At 49.5% G+C, this 22520-nt stretch overlaps 1 protein-coding gene and 2 long non-coding RNA genes across 4 annotated transcripts in view; 2 read left to right on the top strand and 1 right to left on the bottom strand.

Moving 5' to 3' along the window:
- LOC116528838 overlaps nucleotides 1-16660 on the top strand; it is a 31539-nt gene extending 14879 nt beyond the window's left edge. Inside the window, exon 3 of the long non-coding RNA XR_004259235.1 lies at nucleotides 16573-16660. This is a non-coding gene — a long non-coding RNA (uncharacterized LOC116528838). The remainder of the gene's footprint in view (nucleotides 1-16572) is intronic.
- Nucleotides 1-22520, bottom strand: part of MCF2L (MCF.2 cell line derived transforming sequence like) — a 200882-nt gene that overhangs the window by 130925 nt on the left and 47437 nt on the right. The gene's annotated exons all lie outside the window — the stretch shown is intronic.
- LOC116528840 lies at nucleotides 1135-6669 on the top strand. Its single transcript, XR_004259238.1, has 3 exons — nucleotides 1135-2662; nucleotides 3552-3813; nucleotides 6255-6669. It is a non-coding gene; the product is annotated as an uncharacterized LOC116528840 (long non-coding RNA).

Here is a 22520-nt window from a genome sequence, read left to right as displayed (position 1 = left end):
ATTCTGTCTTAAATTATAGCACAAATGATACCATCTTTCCATAAAAATCATTTAATACTTGTCTGAAGAACAACTGTGACCACCGTGCCTGGCGCGAGAGCCCTGGGCACCCGCCACAGCACCCGCCATGCTGTGAACTAGTGATCTTCACGGAGAGCTGGGAGATGGCACCGTTTTTGGTATTTTATAGAATAAGCACAGAGAGGTTCAGCAACTTGCTTCAGGCCACACAGAGGCACCAAGGCGCAGACCTGTGGTGCCAGCGTCCGGGACGCTGCGGCGTTGGGAGGAGAATCCCGACAGGCAGACCCAGCACACCTAGGTGAGTTCCCAAGCCGTGTCTCCCAAGGGACAGCTTCTTTCCATCCTGCCTCGGCCTCTCTCCCAGGAACCAGAGGCGCCCCAGGAGGGAGGCGGAAGGTAACGCAACACCTGGATACCGAATATCCTCATAGCGACCATTCCGGATCATCAGCCACAAACAGAGTTAAGAAATGGGAGCTGCAGCAGGCAGGGCACAGCTCCCAGAGCCAACACCCAAGGCTAGGGGAGTCGGGCTGCGGAGGGGCAGTGGCCCTGGCCACATGAGGGCAGGCACAGGTGTTTTTTGCACAGCCTCACTCCGTGTCTTGGGAGGGGAATAAGGAAGGGTGGAGACTGGAACGGGGCTGTGTGAGGAAGTCCAGAAGCTCATGGTGAGCTGGGAGAGCCCCGGGTGTAACATCAGCATGTCAGGGCTGCTCTGGAGCCGTGGCCCCAGACCCGCTGAGGGAAATCTGGAAACGAACCCTCGATTCCGGGCAACCGGGGCCCGCTCCGGGGCGCAGCGCTGAGCAAGGCCAGTGGCTCCTGCCCGCCCAGGGCTCACGCCGCAGCGGAGGTGACATGGCACCTGTGTAGGTGATGGCTTCCGTGCGGTGACGGGAGGGCAGCTGCAGCTGCTAGCACCTCCCTCTCGGGGGCCAGTATGACGTGTGAGCAGGTCCCTGTGTCCCAGCAGCCAGCAGGGCCCGGTCCCCACATGGACGACTGAACAACTGACTTCTGAAGTGGGGACAGGGCGGGGAGGGACAGGAGAGGAAGGAACAGGAGGAGCTGTTGGACTTCTGTCTTTTTTATGGCTTTACCCAGCAAGAAAGTCTGGAATTCACATTAACATAAACCATAAACGCAGAATCAGTGATTAAGGACACTTCGGAGATGTTCTTTTGGGGATAAAATCTGGCAAGACTGCTGGCCCGGGAAATATTTACGCCATCATCTAAAGTTCTGACACACAAGTGACCATTACCTTTTGATGCATAAAACAAGTAATATGTATTTTTTCTGAGTACAAAATCATTGTGTTCACTTTGGAAAATATAGAAAAAATACAATATACTTTAACAGCATCACCCAGAGGTCTTTTCTTTATCCGTCTGATGCCCTTTTATACAGAATTATAAGAGCAATGTATATTGCGTGTAACAAATTTTTCACCCAAACGTTTCTTCATGATGCTACCCTTCTACATGATTTTAAATAGCTGGGTAAATATTTCCTGGGATGTGTGTTTCAAAATTTAATCAGGGTTTCTAGTGATTCTTGACTGTCACAAATACTGTGGCAAAAAACGCACAGGCAAATCGTCATCTCACATCTGATTGTTTCTCTAGGTTAATTTCCTACAAATAGTTACAGGCCAAGGCATGGCTATTTTAAAGTTTCTGAAGTATGTCCATGATTTTTATGTGTGCAGTGATGTCATAGCATGCATCACATGGGGCAGACACGGGATGCTGTGGGATTCTGCCCCTGAGTCCTTGGTGGGGGGGTCCCTGTCACGGGGAGCATTGTGATGGGCTCACGCCATCCTGGGGGCAGCCCGGGTATTGCTAACATGGGCTTGTTTAGTTAAAAAATAAAAGGAAAACTCACTTTAGCTAGAGACCAATTGCCCGGATGGTGGGGAGAGCTGCTCCGGAGGCAAGAACCACAGCTCAAAGCTTGACATCAACGTGGGCAACTGTAGAGCCCGGGGCCCCAGGGCCGCCTCAACAGAATTTCAAGAGTCACCACCATGGGCAGAGGCCATCCGAGGTGGGCTCTGCGCTGACCCAGGCTGATTGCCCCAGCTGGGACCCTCCCCACCAACCCTGTGCTGAGATGCACCGCAAGTGGACACCGTCTTCACCCAGGCAGCCTGGTGAACCCAGCCTCCCTCAGTTACATTGAATGCATCAGACCCCCAGGCACAACCCCTCCGGTGGGGGCTGCAGGCCAAGCCTCTGTGAACCACCTGCATCCTAGGAGTGGAGTCACCAGGGCCTGGAGCAGCGGGTGGTTGGTGTGGCTGTGCACACCAGTGGAGGAGCCACCCTGCCTCTGCCCACTTCTGGGGGGCCAGCACCCTTGGCTGTGGCGCCACCCAGCCACACACCTGTCTGCCCATGTCTCTCCCCATCTTCTATGGACACCAGCGGTTGGATCCAGGGCGACTCCATTTGAGCTCATGCATCTGCAGCAGCCCATCTCCACCTGAGGCCACACCCACGAGTGCTGGGGTCAGGACTCAACACATCTTTTCAGGGAACACAATTTTACCCACAACAGCAGGAAAGGGACCACAACAGGCTACAGAGCAGGCACACACGGGACTGGCTGGAGGCACCGGTGCAGGGAGGTGAGTGGCCCTGGGGGCCCACTGAGGGCTTTACTGACGACCTGAGGTTCTGCCTGGTGCCCACCCTGGTGCCCACACATGCGGTTCCCTCCCAGCCATGCCTCGCTGTGCAGTCCTGAGTGAAGAGGGAGGTCTGAGGAGCTGAGGACGTGCTCAGGGACCCTCGTCCCCCTCTGATGCCATTCTCTTGGAACCCTGGCCAGGAGGAGCACGCTCAGACCCTGCCGGAGGAGGAGAAGGAATCTGCTCCATGGAGGAAGAATTCCTTCAAAAACAGCGTTAGATTCCATGAGACGTGCCTGGGCCCCAGGTTGGCAGGATGTGAAGAGACAGCAGCATTCCCTACTGAGAACGGTAGAGGCAGGGGGGAGCCATGGGCCCTTTCAGAATGGAAGAGCTGAGCCAGGAGCCAGACAAGGCTGCTGTGGCAGATATGGCACCAGCCTGGAATATTCCAGAACACTTTCGTCCACCTCCCAGAGCTCCAGGCCCAGACAGGCTCCCACCCGCAGGCCCTACACCTTCAAACATCTTTTACCTGTTCAGAAAGGGAAGCACACCCTGCCCCAGGATGGGCCAGGTACTTGGTGAGAAGTGGGTACCAACTAGATTCTTCTTAGAAGAGCCAAAAATTAAGGCAAAGATGCCCAGATTCTGGATTCAGCAAACTGCTGTGTGTTGAGGGCATTGGCTGCCTGAGGCCCCTCCCACCTGTGCCCTGGAGAGAGAGGCGGAGCCTGTGCACACAGGGTCTCCTTCCTCACACCCTCTCTGGACAGGAACTGGGACCTTCCCTCCCAGAGCCTGGGGTGAGGTCCTGGGGGAACGGCTCAAGAGCCGGGGCTTTCGGGGGGTTGGCTCAGAGTTATACCTGTGCTTTGCCCAGCAGTCCCGAGCTGAAGGAGAGGGCCTGCCTGTTGCCACAGTCTGGGCAAGAAGAGTCTGTACATGCTGTCGCGTGTGAAGGCTGCACTGGCCAGGGACCAGGCCTGGGCACCAGGGATGTGGCCACCAACTGGGTCAGCTAGAAGTGAAGCCCACCCCCATGGCCAGCGCCTCACAGCATAGCAGGCCTGGCCCGCACCACACGGGGGACCCCAACCCATCTGCACATGCAGGCCTCCGGGGAGACAGCACTGCCCCACTAGATGGTAAGTCCACATGTGTGTATGTGCATGGCTTGTATGTGCGCATGCCCATGTGCACATGTGTGTTTGTGGGTGCATGTACCTGAATGTGTGTATGTATGTGTACGTGTGTATGTGTGAGCATGTCTGTGTGCACATGTGTGCATGTGCCTGAGTGTGTACGTGAGCATGTCCATGTGCACGTGTGTATGTGTACATGCATGTCTGTGTGCACATGTGTATGTGTGTGCATATGCCTGAGTGAGTGTATGTGTGTGAGCATGTCTGTGTGTGCATGCATGTGTATGCATGTGCCTGAGTGTGTGTATACATGTGTGAACATGTCTGGTGTGTGCATGTGTGTGTCTGCATGTGCCTGAGTGTGTGTCCGTGTATGAGCATGTCTGTGTGCACGTGTGTACATGTGTGAGCACATCTGTGTGCACGTGTGTGCATGTGCCTGGTTGTATATGTGTGAGCATGTCCGTGTGCACATGCGTGTATGTGCATGTGCATGTCCGTGTGCACATGTGTATGTGCATGAGCATGTCCGTGTGCGCATGTATGTGTGTGCATGTGCCTGAGTGTCCATGTGTGAACATGTCCATGTGCACATGTGAGCATGTCCTTGTGTGCATGTATGTGTGTGCATGTGCCTAAGTGTGTGTGTACATGTGTGAAAATGTCTGGTGTGCACATGTATGTGTGTGCATGTGCCTGAGTATATGTGTGTGAGCATGTCCATGTGCATATGTGTGTGATCATGTCCATATGCACATGTCTGTGTGATGTCCATGTGCGCATGTGCCTGAGTGTACGTGTGTGAGCATGTACATATGTGCATGTGTGTACGTGTGAGCATGTCCATGTGCATGTGTGTGGGCATGTTCGTGTGCACGTGTACATGTGTAAGCATGTCTGTGTGCACATGTGTGTAAGCATGTCTGTGTGCACGTGTGTGTGAGCATGTCTGTGTGTGCATGTGCCTCAGTGTATGAGTGTGAGCATGTCTGTGTGCACATTTGTGTGTGAGCATGTCCGCGTGCATATGTGTGAGCATGTTTGTGTGTGCATGTGTGTGCATGTGCCTGTGTGCACGTGTGAGCATGTCTGTGTGTACGTGTGTGCATGTGTGTGCATGCATGTGTGTGAGCATGTCTGTGTGTGCGTGTGTGTGCGTGCATGCATGCATGTGAGTGTCCGTGTGTGCAGCCCCTGGAGCTGGAGAGGGCAAGGAAAGGATCCTCCCTGTAACCTCCTGAAGGGACTGGCCCTGCCCACAATTTGAGGTTAGAATGTTTGGTCCCCAGAACTACAGACCATGAATGCACGTGATTAGCCACTGTCTGCAGCGATTTGTCAACTACAATAGGAACGGACACAGTCTGGACAGTGAAACCCCAAAGCCCCCCTTCCCTGGAATGACAGCCTATCCCACCCCCTCAGAGAGAAACTCAAGCATCCATCACACCCATGTTTCAACGAAACAACCAAAATGAGCAGGGGACAAGGCAGCCTGCTGGGTTTAATGTGTCCCCCAAAGGTCACGTGTGGGAAGCCTCACCCCAATGCCACTGTGCTTGGAGCTGGGGCCTAAGAAAAGGTGACTGGGTCTAAGGACCCTGCTGTCATGACTGGATGAGAGCTGTTTTAGTTACGAGAATGAGCTCAGCCCCCTCTGGGTCTCTCCGCTCTCTTGCCAGGTAATGCCGTTGCCTGGGAGATGGCCCCTCAAATTTGGGCTTCCACACCTCCAGGACCATGAGCCACATAAACTTTCATTGTTTGTAAATTAAAAATCCATGATACTCTGTTATGGCAGCAGAAAACAGACTAAGACACAGTCCCCCCAAGAGCAGGCATCAGGGACAGACGGCCTCTGCCTCGAGGTTACTGAGGGACCTCGAGACACAGACGCCCCTGCTGCAGCTCAGCATGAGGACAGATGGCCTTCTCTACACCTGCAGGAGGGGCTGCTGCCCTCATAGATGGAACAGGTTGAGGCGTGTCCATTGTGCACCTCCCACGACGGAGACACGCGTGACTACTGAGAAAGCCTCATGAGTCTGTGTGTACTCCTAAGATTCTAAATTCGGTTTCCAGCACCTGTGAGTTGCTGCTGTGGACATGATGCCTGTCCACGGCCGGCCCCTGTGCAGCCTGGTCGTCCACGCCTGGCCCCTGTGCAGCCTGTTGTTACGGGTATGTGCCACAGTGGGTTGTTACCAATTATCCACTTTTGGGTTTTGACATCCCCCTCGCCAACAGATACTCTCCCTCTGTTGATGCAAAGGGGATGAGATAGTCCCACCAATAGAAGATCTAACCAAGAAGCAAAAGCCATGGAAAACAGAATACCTTTGAGCAGCTCAGACCTAGATAGCCGTGGACAGCCTCCTCCTGTCCCATTGTTCTGCGAGCGGCCAGCAGTTTCCCCCCAGGATGACCCACCTCTCGCCCTGCAGGAACAAAGCACGCGGTGTTCTCGAGAAGGAACAGCTTCCCAGAAAGAGGAAACCCCTAACGCCGAGGCCGTGCCAGAGAGTGAGGAGAACACGCTTGCTCCGAAACAAAGGACCCACTGATGTCACACCATGTCCGAGAAATTCTCGATGAGAGCCCCAGATGGCAGGATGCGTAATATAAATATAACTGACACGCCAACTGCCTGGGCCGGAGTGGAGAGCCCCAGAGGATGCGGGGTGAGGGAGAACTTACGAGCGCGATTCCAGCACAATTCATTACATTCTTTCTAAAGAGAAGCTACAGGGAAAAGGCCTACGGTATGTCTTGAACATGCAGAACTGGTAAAAACAGGACTTAAAAATTAAACGCGAACTTTTCAAATAAAAACCTCTAGGTTAACATTTATGCACAATACCAACATTAGGTGTTTGGGATGTGACGCTTATTCTGTGCCTACAGGAAGTTTCCAGGGAATGCACAGGGGTGCAGGAGGCCTCTGCTTTTCCTGAGGGACCCCTGGTGCTCACCAGGTGCAGATGCAGCCCACCCTGACGCCCAGGCTTTGCTTCCACGGCAGCTGCTGCATTCACGGCTCTCCCGCCATCCATCCAGACCCTGCGCACGAGGGTTTTGAAGAAGTCATCTTGAGCCTCCAGGTACCCTGAGCCCCAGGGCAGAACTTGGAATCCCACCAGGCGGTGGCTGGCATGCGTATCCCACACATGAGCAGGGCTGGGGGTGTCCCAGGCCTGAGGAGTCGTGGGAGGAGAGGCCCCAGGGGTAATGAAGGCATGGGAAGTAACAAACCCTAGAAGACAGCAATGATACGTGCAGTCAGCCTGGGCACATGCGGGGCAGGTGGCCAAGAAAGAATGATGCATTTCAGGGAAATGAGGGAGGTGAGCCGGGATGAGGCCCAGCCTCGGGTGGGTCAGGGGTCAGCCTGCTGAGGCCCCAGCCCCAACTCCAGCCACCCAGTCCAACCCTCGTAGGGGGCTGTACGGTGTCGTGTGGATGTGGCTGGTTCAAACCTGCAGTCAGCTGGCTCTGAGTGGAGCATGTGCCCCCCCACCCCCCAGAGTGGGCTGGGCCTCATTCAATCCCTGCAAGGCCCTAAGAGAACAGGATGGGGTCACCTGGACAATTGGACACCTGCCTGCAGACTGCCACACGGAAATCCCGCCTGGGTCTCTGCCTGTGCCTGCACTACTGAGGTCAGAAGTGCCAGCCCATGACACGGCGCACACAGATGCACCATGCACGTCCGTGCAACTTCTAAGGTTCTGCTTCTCTGAGAATGTGGGTGGGTCTGGTCTTGAGAGCGCAGGAAGAGCTGAAGGTCTTTATTTGTTGGCACATGAGGCATCAAGAAAAGAGAAATGCATCAACAAACTGGCATCTGAGGAGGACTGAGGGTGATGGCTGGGGACGTCCCAGTTAAAGGGGGTTAGAGGAGTTGGATGCTGAATGTAAAAAAATTTTAGGAAAATCTAACTAAGTTATTTTGTTTAGTTTCCCTTTGTGTATACACAAAATTGATGGCAAAAATCTGAATAAGTCAAATAGAGCTCTTTAAGTATAAAATAAAAACTAAGTAATAAAACTAAATTCACTTTCTTTGAGTTGCTCAACCACTACTCTAAATGAAGTGTATATTAATTAACTTCACAAAAGTCAGCCGCCAAAGCACAGTTCCCACATTAGGATACACGTGGTGGGAAAAGAGAGTACTAGGGTCAGGTCGGGGGCAAGGTAAGTTATAAAAACCATGATAAAGAGATATTGGAATAAAAACACACAGAGAGAAAGGTACACAATACATAAGCCATATTCGACTTCATGGACAAAAAATCAATAAAACAAAACCTGACTGGAATAAGACCTTGAATCAGAATGACTGGCCACGCCAGCCTGGCGAGGAAGCGCTGCCTGGAACCCAGGGCGGAAGCCCAGCTCCCGTGGCCTCGGCCCCTCATCCGCGTAACAAGATTAAACGAGGGCGGTAAGATCCTAAATCTCCATCGTTCTATGTAGAATGCGGGCCAAAAAGTCCAAAGCCTCTACAGTTTGGAGATGTCACAGCTGACTGCTGCTGACTGATGAGCACAAATGCGAACTCCCTTTCTGAAAATACTGCATCCTCTGAAAGGAAACCAGGGGCCCCAGAAAATGCCCAGCATGGGCCGCCTGTGCTGGATGACATTTGTAAGAGCAGCCCCCCTGCTGAGCTGAGCAGCAGGAGCTGGTGAGGGAGGATTCTTCTATTTGCGCAGTTCAATTAGAGCTCTCCAGGGTCACGTTAATAGCTAATGTACCATTATCCTTCGCTTTCAGGGACGGCCTGTAAATAAGGCTTGGCACACAAAATCACAAAGCATCACAGAAGACATGCAGTAGCTACTGTTCTTCAGCAGCCATGAGGTGGGCAAAAAACACACACATGCTTCTAAAACATGCGCCAACGGGCAGAAGGTGATCAGATCTGGGTATCGCATGCCTGCCTGGCTGTAAGGACAAAGGCCTGGTCTAATAGGAGCTGATGAAATCTGGAGATGTCCTATGAAATGCATGTAAAGTTTGACAGGAAAACCTCATGGTGGGTCCTGGTCAGGGGAGTTTAAGGAGGGTGAGATTTTAGATACAGCAGGCCTGGATTCCCAGGAGACCTGGGCTCAATGTGGGCAACCTCAAGGCTGGGGCTGGACGCACCTGGCAGGGCGCCACCTATGTGGCCACCCTCGCCGCAGCAGCAGGAGACACTGCACCACACAGGTCTGCATCAGGCCACTGCCCCAGCTGTGTGAGGGCTGTAGTCGCTGGCAGGGAACTGTGCACCGTCCTTAATGTCCTCTGCAGATTCCAGCTCACCTCACAGGTCCACATCCAGCCACTGCCCCGGCAGCATGAGAGCCGCAGCTGCTGGCAGGGAGCTGTGCACTGTCCTGGGTGTCCTCTGCAGACTCCAGCTCACCAGAAAGTGTCTGCATCTGGCCACCACTCCAGCAGCACGAGGGCCGCAGCTGCTGGCAGGGAGTGTCCTCTGCAGATGCCGGCTCCTGTCATCCGTGGGCCAGATGCTTGCAAATATTACTTTACCCGATTTTAACAATGAATTTTCTAAATATACCAGGGGTCCTGTTATACTAGCAGTGGATCTTTTTAAACAGTGAGGCTTCAGAATGTCATTACTACTTAATTCTGGGAACGGTATTTTCATGTGCCTTTTTCAGGCCGTGTTTCTGGATGTTTTGGCTCTAACAATATGATCTGCGTATAGAATAAATGCAGGTTTTACATACAATATTTTTTAAGAGATGAATTTTCTTTTTTAAACTTGGATCTCTGGAAAAAAGAAGCTACTACAATGAAACACAGCTAATCCCTTGACTCCAGGACGCTCCTGCCATCCCTGTGCCTGCGCCAGGCTTTGCAGCACAGACTGGCCTCTGCAGACCAGAGATGCCACCCCAGGTGAGCCCCACCAGCACGGCTCTCCAGGCAAGCCCACACCACTGCCTCCACACAGTTTGCCATTGTGGCTCTTTGTTAATCATGCCTCCTGGGAAAAAAGAAAACTAAATCAAGAATACTCTGACATCCAGACTTGATTCCTACATTTTAAATACTGAAAAGAAACCAAATGAAAAGTGAGAGGGAAGAATGCTGCTGGCCCTTGAATGTGGCATCTGTCCTACGGGGCTAAATGCAACATCTAAATGCTGGCAACCTGAGCTGATGCTTACTCTCCAAAGTTTCGGGGGATTTCCTGGATATTTATATTTTAAAGGTGCCCACATTCAGGATGTGTGTATGTGGCCACTCTCTGACGGCAGACAAGCCCTCGATCCTAGTTTTCACATTCAAAGCTCGCAAAATGCTGGGTGCAGGGGCTCTTTCTGGGAATGGAAACAGCCTCCAGTGCAGTCTGCCTTATGGTGAAAGGGTTCAGAGTCTGGGTCCCAGAGCCGCCTGCCTGGGTTCCAATCCCAGTTACGAGGCGGCGACCTTGAGGGAGTTAATATCTCTCCACCTCAGTTGCCTCATCTGCAAAGCAGGGTTGCAAATTCCCCACCTTGTGGGTTGAGGATCAAATGCATATAAATGATCTGAACAGTAACCTGGCATGTGGGGAGCCTTAAATTAATATCAGCCAATGTCACAATGTTCAGAGAATCAGAACCTGAACGCAAAAGCGGGCCATGGAAATAGCCACACCCAATCAGACCCATTGGTTGCGGTTCCCGTGTTTCCGTTCGCTGGTAGCTTCCTGAGGGGCTGCTGGGAGCCTCTGTGTCCTGCCCAAGAGACCCAGGACGGAGGCTTGGGCTCCACTCATCCTGCTTTGATGCAGGTTTAGGACAAGTGAGGCCTCCTCTGCGTCAGACACTTCATGCTGGGACCCAGGACTGAACAATGGGACAAGGTCCCCACCTCACAAAGCCCCTCACTCTTCTCCTGCCACCTCAGACAGCTTTCCCTCAGGTCCCTGAGTCCCCTGAGAGGCTACACCTGGGACCAGGTCCCGGCCATGTTGCCATCAGTCAGCAGCGCTCCTGAGGTCCGATGCATGCAAGCATCCATGTCACCAATGGCACAGCATCTACATTAAACTGTGGCTGCTGGATTCCACCACAGCGGGGACCCTGCAGCCACAGCCATTGTGACCAACTCGCCCTAAACAGCTTGAGTTCCCATGGCTCCAGCGCTGGCCCCTGAGGCAGCTCCTGCAGGCACCCCAGATGCTGATAGCCCCACAGATGACAGCAGGAAGGTGTAACACACACAGCTCTAAATATTCAGGATTGCGTTTCTCTTTTCACAGCAAAACGGCAACTATGAGCACCTGCTATTTGCAAAGCAACGTGGCAAGCTCCATAAAGAGTGCAAAGAGCTCTTCAGGGGCCCTGGAGCAGCTGCCCTCCACCGTGGGGCAGGTCAGAGCCACTGGGGCTGACAACACCCTGAGTCCACCCATTCCCCCTCGGGAGCCAGCAAGAGCCTGGTTGAAGAGCCCACAGAGGGCCATGCCACAGAGGGGCTCACTCCCCGCAAAGCAGTCATTCCAACCAAACCTTCCTCTGCCTTCACCCTTGTGGACTCCACTGAGCCCACGGGACAGTGAAGTAAAATGAGGAGGGAGTGAACATAACTGCAGGTCCTCCACATTGCAATGAGATGCAGACCACCAACAGCACGTTGGGATGCAGCTGGTGGGAGCCGGGGTGCTGCCTCCTCGTGGTTTCAGGAAAGGGTGGTGGCCTCGGCCACTTTCCAGCCCCAGGGAGGAGGGTCGTGGACAGATGAGAAGGCTCCGGGGGGAGCGCCCAGGACAGTGATGGTGGGCAGAGCTGGTGACGCTTTCTCCTCTGATGTGGCTTTGTGCAAGGCCTGGAAACAGCAGTTCTAGGGGGACGGAGTCGGCCCCAGGCTCCATGGTACCTCCTCTGTCCTCGGGTGACAAGACAAATGCATAGCAAGTCTTGGGATGAGCCCACTTTACACAATGGCCTCACCTCGATTCACAGCATCAGGCACAAGATCAACACATAAAATGACATTCCGAGGGCAGCAGCACAAGAGCCAAGCCCAGTGCACCACGGCGCTCTCAGAGCAGACAGCTCTTGCAGGGAACGTGGCCACACAGAGACCCTCATCCCAACCTAGACACTCACATGCGACCTGGAAACGTGTGGGGAGGAGAGGTGAGGCAGTGAGTGCCCGAAGGCGGCGCCTGGCAGCCTCCTCGTCCTCCTTTCCTTTGCTGTCTGGCCCAGCCCCTCCTGTGAGACTAGGGGCTGCCTGGGGTCAGGCTCAGCCCCAGGTCTGTGCGTCCCCTGGGTAGGGAGGTCTCCTGGCCTCAGGAGGCTGGGAACCCAGGCCAACCAGGCGAGAGACGCAACATAGGACTGAGCTGGCCTCCTTCCCAGGCCTCTGGAACAGCCGGCCGCAGGTGAAGTCTGCAGACGGGATCCTTCCCACCCTCCTTTCTGCCTGACCTTTGTTCCTGCCTCTGAAGAGGTAAATTACGTGGAACAGAGCTCCCACCACCCTCGGCAGGTCTGTGGCTCCATGCATACATGGTAGCTTGGTTTTTAGGGGAGTGGACACCATGTCAATTCAGCGCCAATGACCACCTCTCACCAAGGAGCCCCTCCCTGCAGCTGTGCTGCTGCCCTGGGCCATGCTCCCCTAGGAGCTCCTTCAGTGAGAAGGGGGCCAGGCCACCCCACACACTCTGTCCATGGGGCTGGAGGAAGAGGACACCAAGGTTGACACAGTTGTCAGATGGCCAGTGCCTCCCCACATTCCCACAGAAAGCAGACCTGGAACATATCTTCCAGTTCACCAAAAACACACCAAGTAAATACTGATTCCCAAACAGGGCTCCAAGCAAGGGAAGTCCTGTATTTATGTAACTCTTGAAATAAACAGGGGTCATCTCACTCTCGACAGGAGGAGTGGGGCCCAAGTCCAGTCCACAGGGCAAGGATCACCCCGAAGCAGCAGCCCTCGGGGCCCATCCTATTTAGACCTTCTGAGAACGAATTGCTCCCAGTATAAACAGGCTATTCCACAAATGGCATTTAGTGTGGCCTGCTCTGTGGCTGATCACACCAGGTACCCCGTGTTCTCTCTGGCCGGTGGCTGTGACATTTTGGTGGGGAGGAAGCTAGAACAATGGACACCCTGCGACCATAAAACGCTAGGTTTGGGGACCTCCAGCACAGCGGCGCCTTGGTGCTGACGCATCTGCTGCTGACGTTCCTGCTCCACATGACTTCAGTCCAAAACAGCACATGCTGGGGAACTTGCCAATTTCTAGGTAGCTGGTGTTCATTGCCCTGTTTAGAAATTTACTAATGCATTTACCCTGCATTTTATCGCTTATTTTTAGCTTTCAGATTCTCTCCACCAGATATGCCCCCAAACAATCCACAAACTATTGAAAAAGTAAGAAGGAAGGCAAAGTTATTCAGATTCGAAACTCTTGAGGTCCTCATTTTGCCAAGAGGATGCAGTAACTGGTCTGTGGGACACCCAAACATTTGAACAAAACAGAGATTCCTCCTCGTCTCTCCATTAGAGGGAGATGGCTGGCAGGAAATTGTGATGCAGTAAGTTCACAATCACACTGGGATCCACAGCAAAGAAACATGCCATCTGAGGCATCCCTGGGCCACCCACATCCACCTGGCTGGAGGCAGAGGCGGGGCTGCAGGGTCTCTGACCCTGAACCAGAGGAGGCTCCAGTCCAGGCAGGCAGAGAGCGAGAGGGAACCTGAAGCACAGTGTAGCCTGCTGCTTTCCACCTTCCTCTGCCTGGCTCTGAATATTTAAACACTCCCAATTCAACCTTAGAAACGTTATTTATTCAAGCCTTAACTCAGAGGCAGTGTTTCAAAGGCTCAACACCAAGGTCACTGAAATTGAATTAACCTATCTTGACATCTATTTAAACTTTTAGATCTGGACCTGCAAATCTGCAGCAAATATTTATTTTAAGTCAGTCAAGGTCATAGCTATCTAGAAGGAAAGCCCCTTTCCCTCTTCCCACTTCACATGAGATTCTACATATTGGTTAAAAAAAAAAATAGATTCTACATATTGGTAAAGACCTTGCAATGCGGGGCATATATTTGGGTTTGTTGGCAGACAATGAATAGGTGTGAACTGATTTTTCTTGTTTTAGATAACCGTAGGTTCACATGCAGGTGTGAGAAACAGTAGACAGACAGAAATCTTGTGTACCTTTTCCTCCAGGGGGTAACATCTTGCCAAACTATAGCACAGGACTGCAGCCACTGACATCCATGCAGCCAGATCTGGGCCGTCGCCACCCATAGGACCCTCCTGAGACTCCTCCTGGACACACCCACGTTCCTCCCAGATCACTGCTCCTCGACACCCCCGCAACCACTGAACTATTCTCCACGGCTATACTTTTGCCATTTCAAGAATGTTATGTAAGTGGAATAATACAGTAACCTTTTGGAATTGGCTTTTTTTCACTCAGCATAATTACCTGGAGGTTTCATCCAGGTTGTCACAGGTATCAGTAGTTCATGGTGTGGACGTACAATTTAACTTTTCACCCACTGAAAGACATTGGGTTCTTTCCAGTTTTTGACTATGACAAATAAACTAATGTAAACATTCATATGCCTGTATTTATGTGAACGTAAATTTTCATTTCTCTGGGATAAATTCCCAGGAGTGCAGTTACTGGGTCATATGAGAGTTGCATATTTTGTTTTAAAAGAAACTGCTAAATTGTTTTCCAAAGGGGCTATACTATTTTATATTCCCATCAGCACCTTATGAGTAACCCAGTTTATCCACATCCTCGCCAGCATCCTAGCTCTCCTGATGGTGTGCAGTGGTACCCTGGTCCTGCACTTCACCATGGGCTGCGATTGACTGATGCCTTGCCATGCACTCTTCTGCCATCACTGTGGCATCTTTGGCGGAATGTCTCTATGTCTGTTGCCAATTTTCTAACCCAATTGTTTGTTTTTGTACTGGTGAGCTTTGCGATTTCTTAATCCTTGATCAGATATGTGTTTTGCAAATATTTTCTTCAGTTTGTAGCTTGCCTTTTCATCCACTTCACAGATTCTTTCACAGAGCATACATTTTCAATGTTGATAAGGTCTCATCTATCAATTTTCTTTGCATGGATCATGCTCTTGGCATCAAGTCAAGACCTCTTTGTTCAGCTTTAGGTCCTAAGTGTTGGCTACTACATATTTTCCTAAAATGTTTATAGTTTTACATTTCATGTTTAAATTTGTAGTTCATTGTTAGAACTCATAATTCTAATATAAGGTGTAAAACTTAGCTCATGGTTCTTTTGTCTCCCTGTGGACATCCAATTGCTCCAGTACCATTTGTTGAAAAGACTATCTTTCTTCCACTGAATTGATTTTGCATCTTTGTCAAAAATCAGTTGGGCATATTTGTGTGGGTCTGAGTTCTCTGTTCTGTTCTATTATCTGTCAGTCTGTCTAGGATAACACTGCTCTGATTACTCTGGCAATAATAAGTCCTGGTTTTGGGTAGAATTATTCCTCTCACCTTATTCCTCTATTTCAAGATTTATTTAGGTATCCTAGTTCCTCTGACTTTCCACACAAGTTTTAGGATAATCTTGACTATATATACAAAAAAAATCCTTTTGGGATTTTGATAAGAATTCTGTTCATCTGTTTGAAAAAAAACTGACATCTTTACTATATTGTGTCTTCCAATCCCTGAATATGGTATGCCTCTCCAGGCATTTAGATCTCCCTTGATTTCTCTCATCAGCATCATGCACTTTTCAGCACAAAAGTCTTGTACATGTTTGAGTGAATTTACACTTAAGTATTTTTTTGGTAATTTTAAATGGTATTGCATTTTTAATTTTGGGGTCCATAATTCTGGTATTTATGCTATGTAAAGAAAGACAATTGACTTTTCTATGTTTATGTTGTATCTTGCAACCTTTTTGAACTTGTTAACTTTAGGAGGTTTTTTTTTTTTTTGTACAATCCTTGGGGATTTTATAATCAGATGATCATGTCATCTGTAACTAGAGACTGTTTTAATTATCCTGTTCCAATCTATATGTCTTTTATTTCCTTTTCTTGATTTATTGCACTAGATAGAACTTCCAGTGCAATGTTGAATAAGAACAATGAAGGCAGACAGCATTACCCTCTGCCTGATATTATGGAGCAAGTATACAGTTTTCACTATTTAGTGTCATGTTAGTTATGGGTGTTTTTTGTAGGTAGTCATTAATAAGTAGGTAGTTATGGGTGTTTTTTGTAGGTAGTCATTAACTCTACTATCTGTCCTAGAGTTTTTTTTTTAATCATGTATGTGTATTAAAATTTGTGAAATACCTTTTCTGCACTGGTTGTTATGATGATATGATTTTTGTAGGGCACGTTGTGAGCCAGATGTATGGCTGAGTGCCCCACAGGGTCGTGGGGTGAGCCTTATGCTGTGCTGAGGCGCAGGATATGAGAAATAAAGAGACAGGACACAGAAGTACAAAGAAAATGCAGCTGGGCTCGGGGGGCCACGCCACCTGTAAGTGGAGTCAGGCAAGGCCCCAAACGTCCAGAAGCATGAGTATTTATTGTGTATAGGTTAGGGGGGCAGGGCAGTGAGTGAAATCATCTCTAAGGATAGTGATAGGGTCGTGAGCAATAAAACATAGGGTTCACCCCCATTAGGTCACCTAGGCCAGGAGGTGGACAATGCACAGCAAGGGGCCCATTCCCACGAAGGCAAGGGCCCTGTTCTCACGAAGGCAAGGGCCCTGTGCAGTAAGGGGTCCACCCCCATTAGGTCACTGAGACTTGAAGGTGGGCCGTGCGCAGTGAGGAGCGTGCAGTGTGCAATACTTCTATCTATGGGAAACTACTTCTAAGTAGAAGATTTATAGGAGGATGCTTTAAGTCACACAGCAGTGACAGAGCTGTCAAGGTGACCGCCACCTTCTGGCAGCTTCCAGTGGGTTCTATGGGAAGATGCTTTTCAAGCAGCACAGAAGCAAGAGCTGATAAAGTTCACAGTCACCAAGGTGGATTGCCGGTCTGAGGGCAGCCTTCCACAAGAACCGGAGCAAGGTCCTACAACTCCTTTATCAGGAGGAGTGGCTCTCGCCCCAAGCCTGCCATACAGCGGGTATCTTTACGATACTGAACGCTGCCGCCTGGGCCATGGATTCTTGTCCTGGTGTAACTGCTTTTCCCTTAAATCATGCTCTGCACTGTGTCTGCTCCAGGCATTCCTCTGATTATAAGCTGCTTATCCCTTAATTAATGCTCTGTACTGTGTCCACTCTAGGCATTCCTCCGATTATAAACTAAGATATAATTATAAGTATATATGTAGGGAAATATTCTTTAGGCACTCATACTATCAACTATTATATGATTATATAGAGAGGATTATGTAAAAGGAGCCTACAAGCCCTATTTCTATAAACTAATATAGGATTATGTAAAGGATTATATAAAAGGAAATAGCTGAGTAGTAACACTACAAAGTGAGATATTCCTCAAGCCCTAACTGTGCCAGGGTTCTGCTTAGCTCTCATTCCTTGGTGCCTATATGGGGGGTTACCCACAATTTTTTCCCATTAGTCTGTTAATATGGTAGATTACATGGATCAGTTTTCAAATATTGATCAGCTTTGCATCCTTGGTATAAATCCAAACTTGGTCATGGTGGATAATTCTTTTTATATATTGCTTAAATATATTTATCAATATTTTGTTATGGGCTTTTGTGTTATATTCAGGAGGGATATTGGTCAGTAGCTTTCTTTCTTGTTTTGTCTGATTTTGGTATCAATGTAATTCTGGCTTCATGAGATGACTGAGAAGTATTGCCTCCTCCTGTATTTTTTGGAAAAGATTGTGTAGAATTGGTGTCAATTCTTTAACTGTTTGGTAGAATTCTTTAGAAAAACCATCTGGGCCTGAAGATTTCTTTTTTGAAATTATGGATACAATGTATTTAATAGCTACTGGGCTATTCAATGATCTGCTTCCTGTTGGGTGAGTTGTGGTAGTTTGTGCTTTTTAAGAAAGTAGCCCAATTTGTCTAAGTTATCAAATTAATGAGTATAACAGTTGTTTGTAGCTTTTCCCCGTATCCTTCTGATGTCTGCAGAGTCTATAGTGCTATCTCTGCTTTCATTTCTGATATTGCTGATTGCATCTTTTTTTTTTTCTTTTTCAGTCTTGCTAGAGATTTGTCAGTTTTAGTAATGTTTTTAAAAAGCTAGGTTAACTTCCCCCCCACCCCCCGAGGGAGTCTCTCTGTGTCACTCAGGCTGAAGTACAGTGGCACAATCTCGGCTCACTGCAACCTCCTCCTCCCAGGTTGAAGCAATTCTTCTGTCTCACCCTCAAAGTAGCTGAGACTACAGGCACATGCCACCACGCCTGGCTAAGTTTTGTATTTTTAGTAGAGACGGGGTTTCACCATATTGGTCAGGCTGGTCTCAAACTCCTGACCGCAGGTGATCCACCCACCTTGGCCTCCAAAAGTCCTGGGATCACAGGCGTGAGCCACCACCTTGGCCTCCAAAAGTCCTGGGATCACAGGCGTGAGCCACCACGCCCTCCAGCTTTCCTGTTTTTTATTTCAATGATTTCAGTTATTTCCTTCCTTCTGTTTTTTCTTGGGGTTTATTTTGCTCTTCATTTTCCAGAGAGGTAGAAATGAGGATCTTGAGGTAGAAGCTGAGATTGATTTGAGACTTTTCCTATTTTCAAATGCATGCATTTTGGTGCCCAAAATTCCCCTCTCAGTACTGCTTTAGCTGTGTTCCATAAATTTTGATATGTTGTATTTTCATTTTCTTTGTTACAAAGTGGCAAAAAACTTGACTGAATTCTGCCCATGTCCCAGGACTTTGTTGAAGGCAGAGCTTAAGAGTGATGAACTAAAATAATTTGGCAGAAAAAATCTCTAGGCAGCCAAGTATTCAGGATAGTTTTCCTTAATTGCTTCTGGTAAAATTTGAGAACAGAAAGTTATTTAAGGGCAAAATTTATAATTAAAAGGGAAGCAGAATGTAAAGATTTGAAAAATTCTCAGCTTGACCATGTAAAGAACAACAGAGTATTTAGGGAAGAAAACCAACAGTGTAACCTAGTTTCATAAGGAGATTAGTATGGATAGAAGGAAGCCTGGAGTTATTCATGAGGATTATGGAATAATGGCCCCAAGAGCATTTCCGAGATCTTTGGGGCTGCCATGCTCATCACAGCACCGAACAGTTTAGGAAGAGAGGCCCAGGACACCCCTGCAACCTCACTGCCCACAGCCCTCTCAGGTCTCTATCCTCCAGATTCTGGCACAGCACTCCTTGGCCACACAGCTATGCTCAGGTGTCCAGAGGACACAAGCAGTGATCCTTGGCAGAGGCCACATGATGCTAATTCTGCAGGCACAAAGGGTACAAGAGCTGTGGGGGCAAAGCTTTCTCCTCCACCTAGATTTCCAAGTATGCTGCGGATAGCCCGGGTGCCCAGGCAGAGACTTGTTGCAGGGACAGAGCCGCCACAGAGAGTCTCCACCAGGGCAACGCCTAGTGCAGCTGTGGAGGCAGGGCCACCCCTGAGACTCCAGACCTACAGAGCTACCAGTGTGGAGCCCCCAGCCTAAGAGAACTGCTGAGGTTAACTGAGCCCAGCAAGCCATGGGGGCAGGGCTACCTGAGGCATGGGGTGCCCAACCCCACCCCAGTGTGTCCAGAAGGTTGGGCATGGAGTCAAAGATGATTTAATGCTGTTTGCCTTGTTGAGTTTCAGACTTACCTAAAGCCTGTTACTCCCTCTTGCCTATTTTTCCTTTTGGAAGGAAAATGTCTGTCCTCTGTCTCTCCCACCATTGCTCTGTGGAAGCGCAGAACTTGTGTGATTTCACAGGCCTATGGCTGGAGAGGAACTAGACACACTGGCCCTCCTGCCTTCCACCTGTGATGCTGGATCCTTGATCTTGAACTTCCAGCCTTAAGAACCATGAGGAAATAAATTTGTTTTTTATAAATTGTGCGTTTTGTTAGAGGAGCACAAACGCACCCCAGTAGACAAGCTCCATGTCTAGGATGCAGGAGACCAAAAGAAACCCTGGGAACTCACCACACTGCCAGGGCTCCCTAGGTCCTAAGGCCGTGGCTGCTCTGCCTCCTCCTGACCCTCTCAGAGTTGTCCTCTGTGTGCTTCCTCTACATCAAACCCAGGGTTCTTTGTTTTATTCACGGGAAGAGCAAGAAAACGTATGTCTGTTCCACCTTCCTGGGATGAAGTCTTTTGTGTGTTTCTAAAGTAAAGCCACGAGATATGCATCTTGCAGTGCCTCTTCTGACTACATGAGCCCTAAATACACCCTTTATTCAGGTTCTCTACCTGAATTCATTCAAAAGGAAGTCCTAAGACAACAAGGAGTGTTAGGTGTCAGTTTCACCACCTAAGAGGAAAACAATGACCTTTAGGAAACCTCACCTGTGTCACCCATTTTCATCACAGCAAAATCTACAGGGGGCTGGAGCAGCAGACAGAACTCTAACACTCCCTCTGAGCCCTCTGGAATACAGTCCTGACTTGTCTGTCTAGTTCCCACTTTCAGTCCACTTGTACAATGTTTAATTTCCTATAGTAACGCATGTACTTCAGTATAGGTTTTAAAAATCAAACAGGGCAATATGTCATCTCACAAGGTATATAGTTAGTGATTATCTCATGTGGGTCATGACCACATGTGTTTTATTTATTTAGAGGTTAAAGTTACTATAGTTTTCTTTTTTCTTTTTTTTTTTAATCAGAAAGGGAGAAACATTATCTTTAGTCATGTATTTCTTGGAGGATCTTGGATAGTTTAGTTTGAATACTTGGGCAGGATGGCAAAATGATGCTTCCGACATAAATTTTGATATTTCAAATAAAAAGACAATAAAGCAAAAAGAGATTTAAAAATTTTAGCATGAGTTATCAAAAGCTCTAGAATTTCAACAAATACAAATGGAAGAGAGTTTAAAATTTCAAAGAGAAATCTTCCCAAAACATGATACCACAGAAGTGCCCAGGTTCGTGTGCTGATGAGCTCAGATTTCTGGTCTGAACAGGCAGCAGCTCCTCACCTGTTTGAAGCCATATGGAAGCCACAGGGACAGTCCCAAAGAGCACCAGAAAATTAGAAGAATAAAGTATATGGCACAAACCCATGTCTCCATGGGCCCCTCCTCATCAATTCTCCATCTACAAATTACTTCTGTACATCTACAATGCATGTCAGTGCCAACCCAATTGTTGCTTTTGACAACCTCACTTACTGAAGGTACACACTGTGCCAAGCACACTTTACCATTCTTCCATTAGACAGGACCACCATGATGCAAGATGCCATCCCATTTCGCAGACCAGGACATGAGGTCATGTGAGCATCCAGGCCTGTCCCCCACTCACTGGGTCTCCCTGCTCAGTAGGGAAGGAACTGCTGCTCAAGGTCAAAAAGGCATCCCAGAAGAATGGTGCCATCACTGCAAACCAGTCACTACTTTAAACAATCCTGAAGACAGTGAATCAAAATCATTTCCTTATATAATAAGCACTTTTAAAAACATTAATAGACTTCATATTTTACAGCAGTTTTGGGTTTTACAGAAAAATTGAGCAGAAAGTACAGGGAGTCCTCATATGCCCCCCTCTGCCTCCATTTCCTCCTAGTTATTATAACTTCTTGCATTGGTGGCTCATACATTACAACTTGATACATCATTATTAACTAGAGCACATCCTCTACTTGAGGCTTCACTCTTCCTGTTATGCAGTTGGGTCTTGACAAGTGCATAATGTCATGGATCACATAGAACAGTTGCATCGCCCTAAAACTCCCCTGTGTGCGAAGCACTGTTTAAAATAAAAGGTAGTGGAAGATTCTGTATGACACTGCAATGGTGGATGTGTATACACAGCACCAAGAGTAAGCCTGAACAGCAGCTCCAGGCAGGACACCACTCCCTTCAGGGCCCACCCTGCACCATCTTCCTCAAATGTTTCCTAGGGAAAAAAAAGTAGTAATTAGCGTCTAATTGGCATTGCATCGATCTTCTTAAGGGCCAGGCGTAATACCAAGTGATTTCAAAACTTCCATTAGGACACCAGGAACGCTGGGCCCACGGTGGTGTCCTCAGGCAGACCCTGCTCCCTTCTACAGAGCTTGCAGAGAAAACCCAGGGAGGCAGGGTGGAGGGGCTTCCCTAAGAGGCTGATTCCCTGGCTCTTTCAGACGTTCAAGTTTGGCGGGACAGGAGTGACACAATGATAGCGCTTCTGTGCCTTAGCACTGGTGGTGCATGGCCTTTCTGGCGCGCATACTAGGAGCTCGGCCCTTGAGCAGACGGCATCCCCCAACTGCACAGAGACCCAGGTGTTCATCCAGGCGAGATGGAGCAATCACAGCCCAGGACCCCCCTCCGCTCCCAGCCTGGAACCCTCTGCTCCCCTCCCCTCACAGCCCGGAACCTTTCCCTCCACTCCCCTCACAGCCTGGAACCTTCCCTCCCCTCCCCTCACAGCCCGGAACCGTCCCTCCCCTCCCCTCACAGCCCGTAACCTTTTCCTGCCCTCACAGCCCTGGCCCTCCTCTCCCCTCACAGCCCGGGACCCCCCCTTCCCCTCAGAGTCCGGGCCCTCCCCTCCCCTCCCCTCCCAGTCCGGGCCCTCCTCTCCCCTCACAGCCCTCGACCCTCCCCTCCC

The sequence above is a fragment of the Sapajus apella genome, unplaced genomic scaffold, assembly GCF_009761245.1.
Source record: "Sapajus apella isolate SASKATOON/1434 unplaced genomic scaffold, GSC_monkey_1.0 scaffold60, whole genome shotgun sequence".
Classification (NCBI taxonomy): domain Eukaryota; kingdom Metazoa; phylum Chordata; class Mammalia; order Primates; family Cebidae; genus Sapajus; species Sapajus apella.
This window is presented reverse-complemented; position numbering and strand designations above follow the sequence as displayed.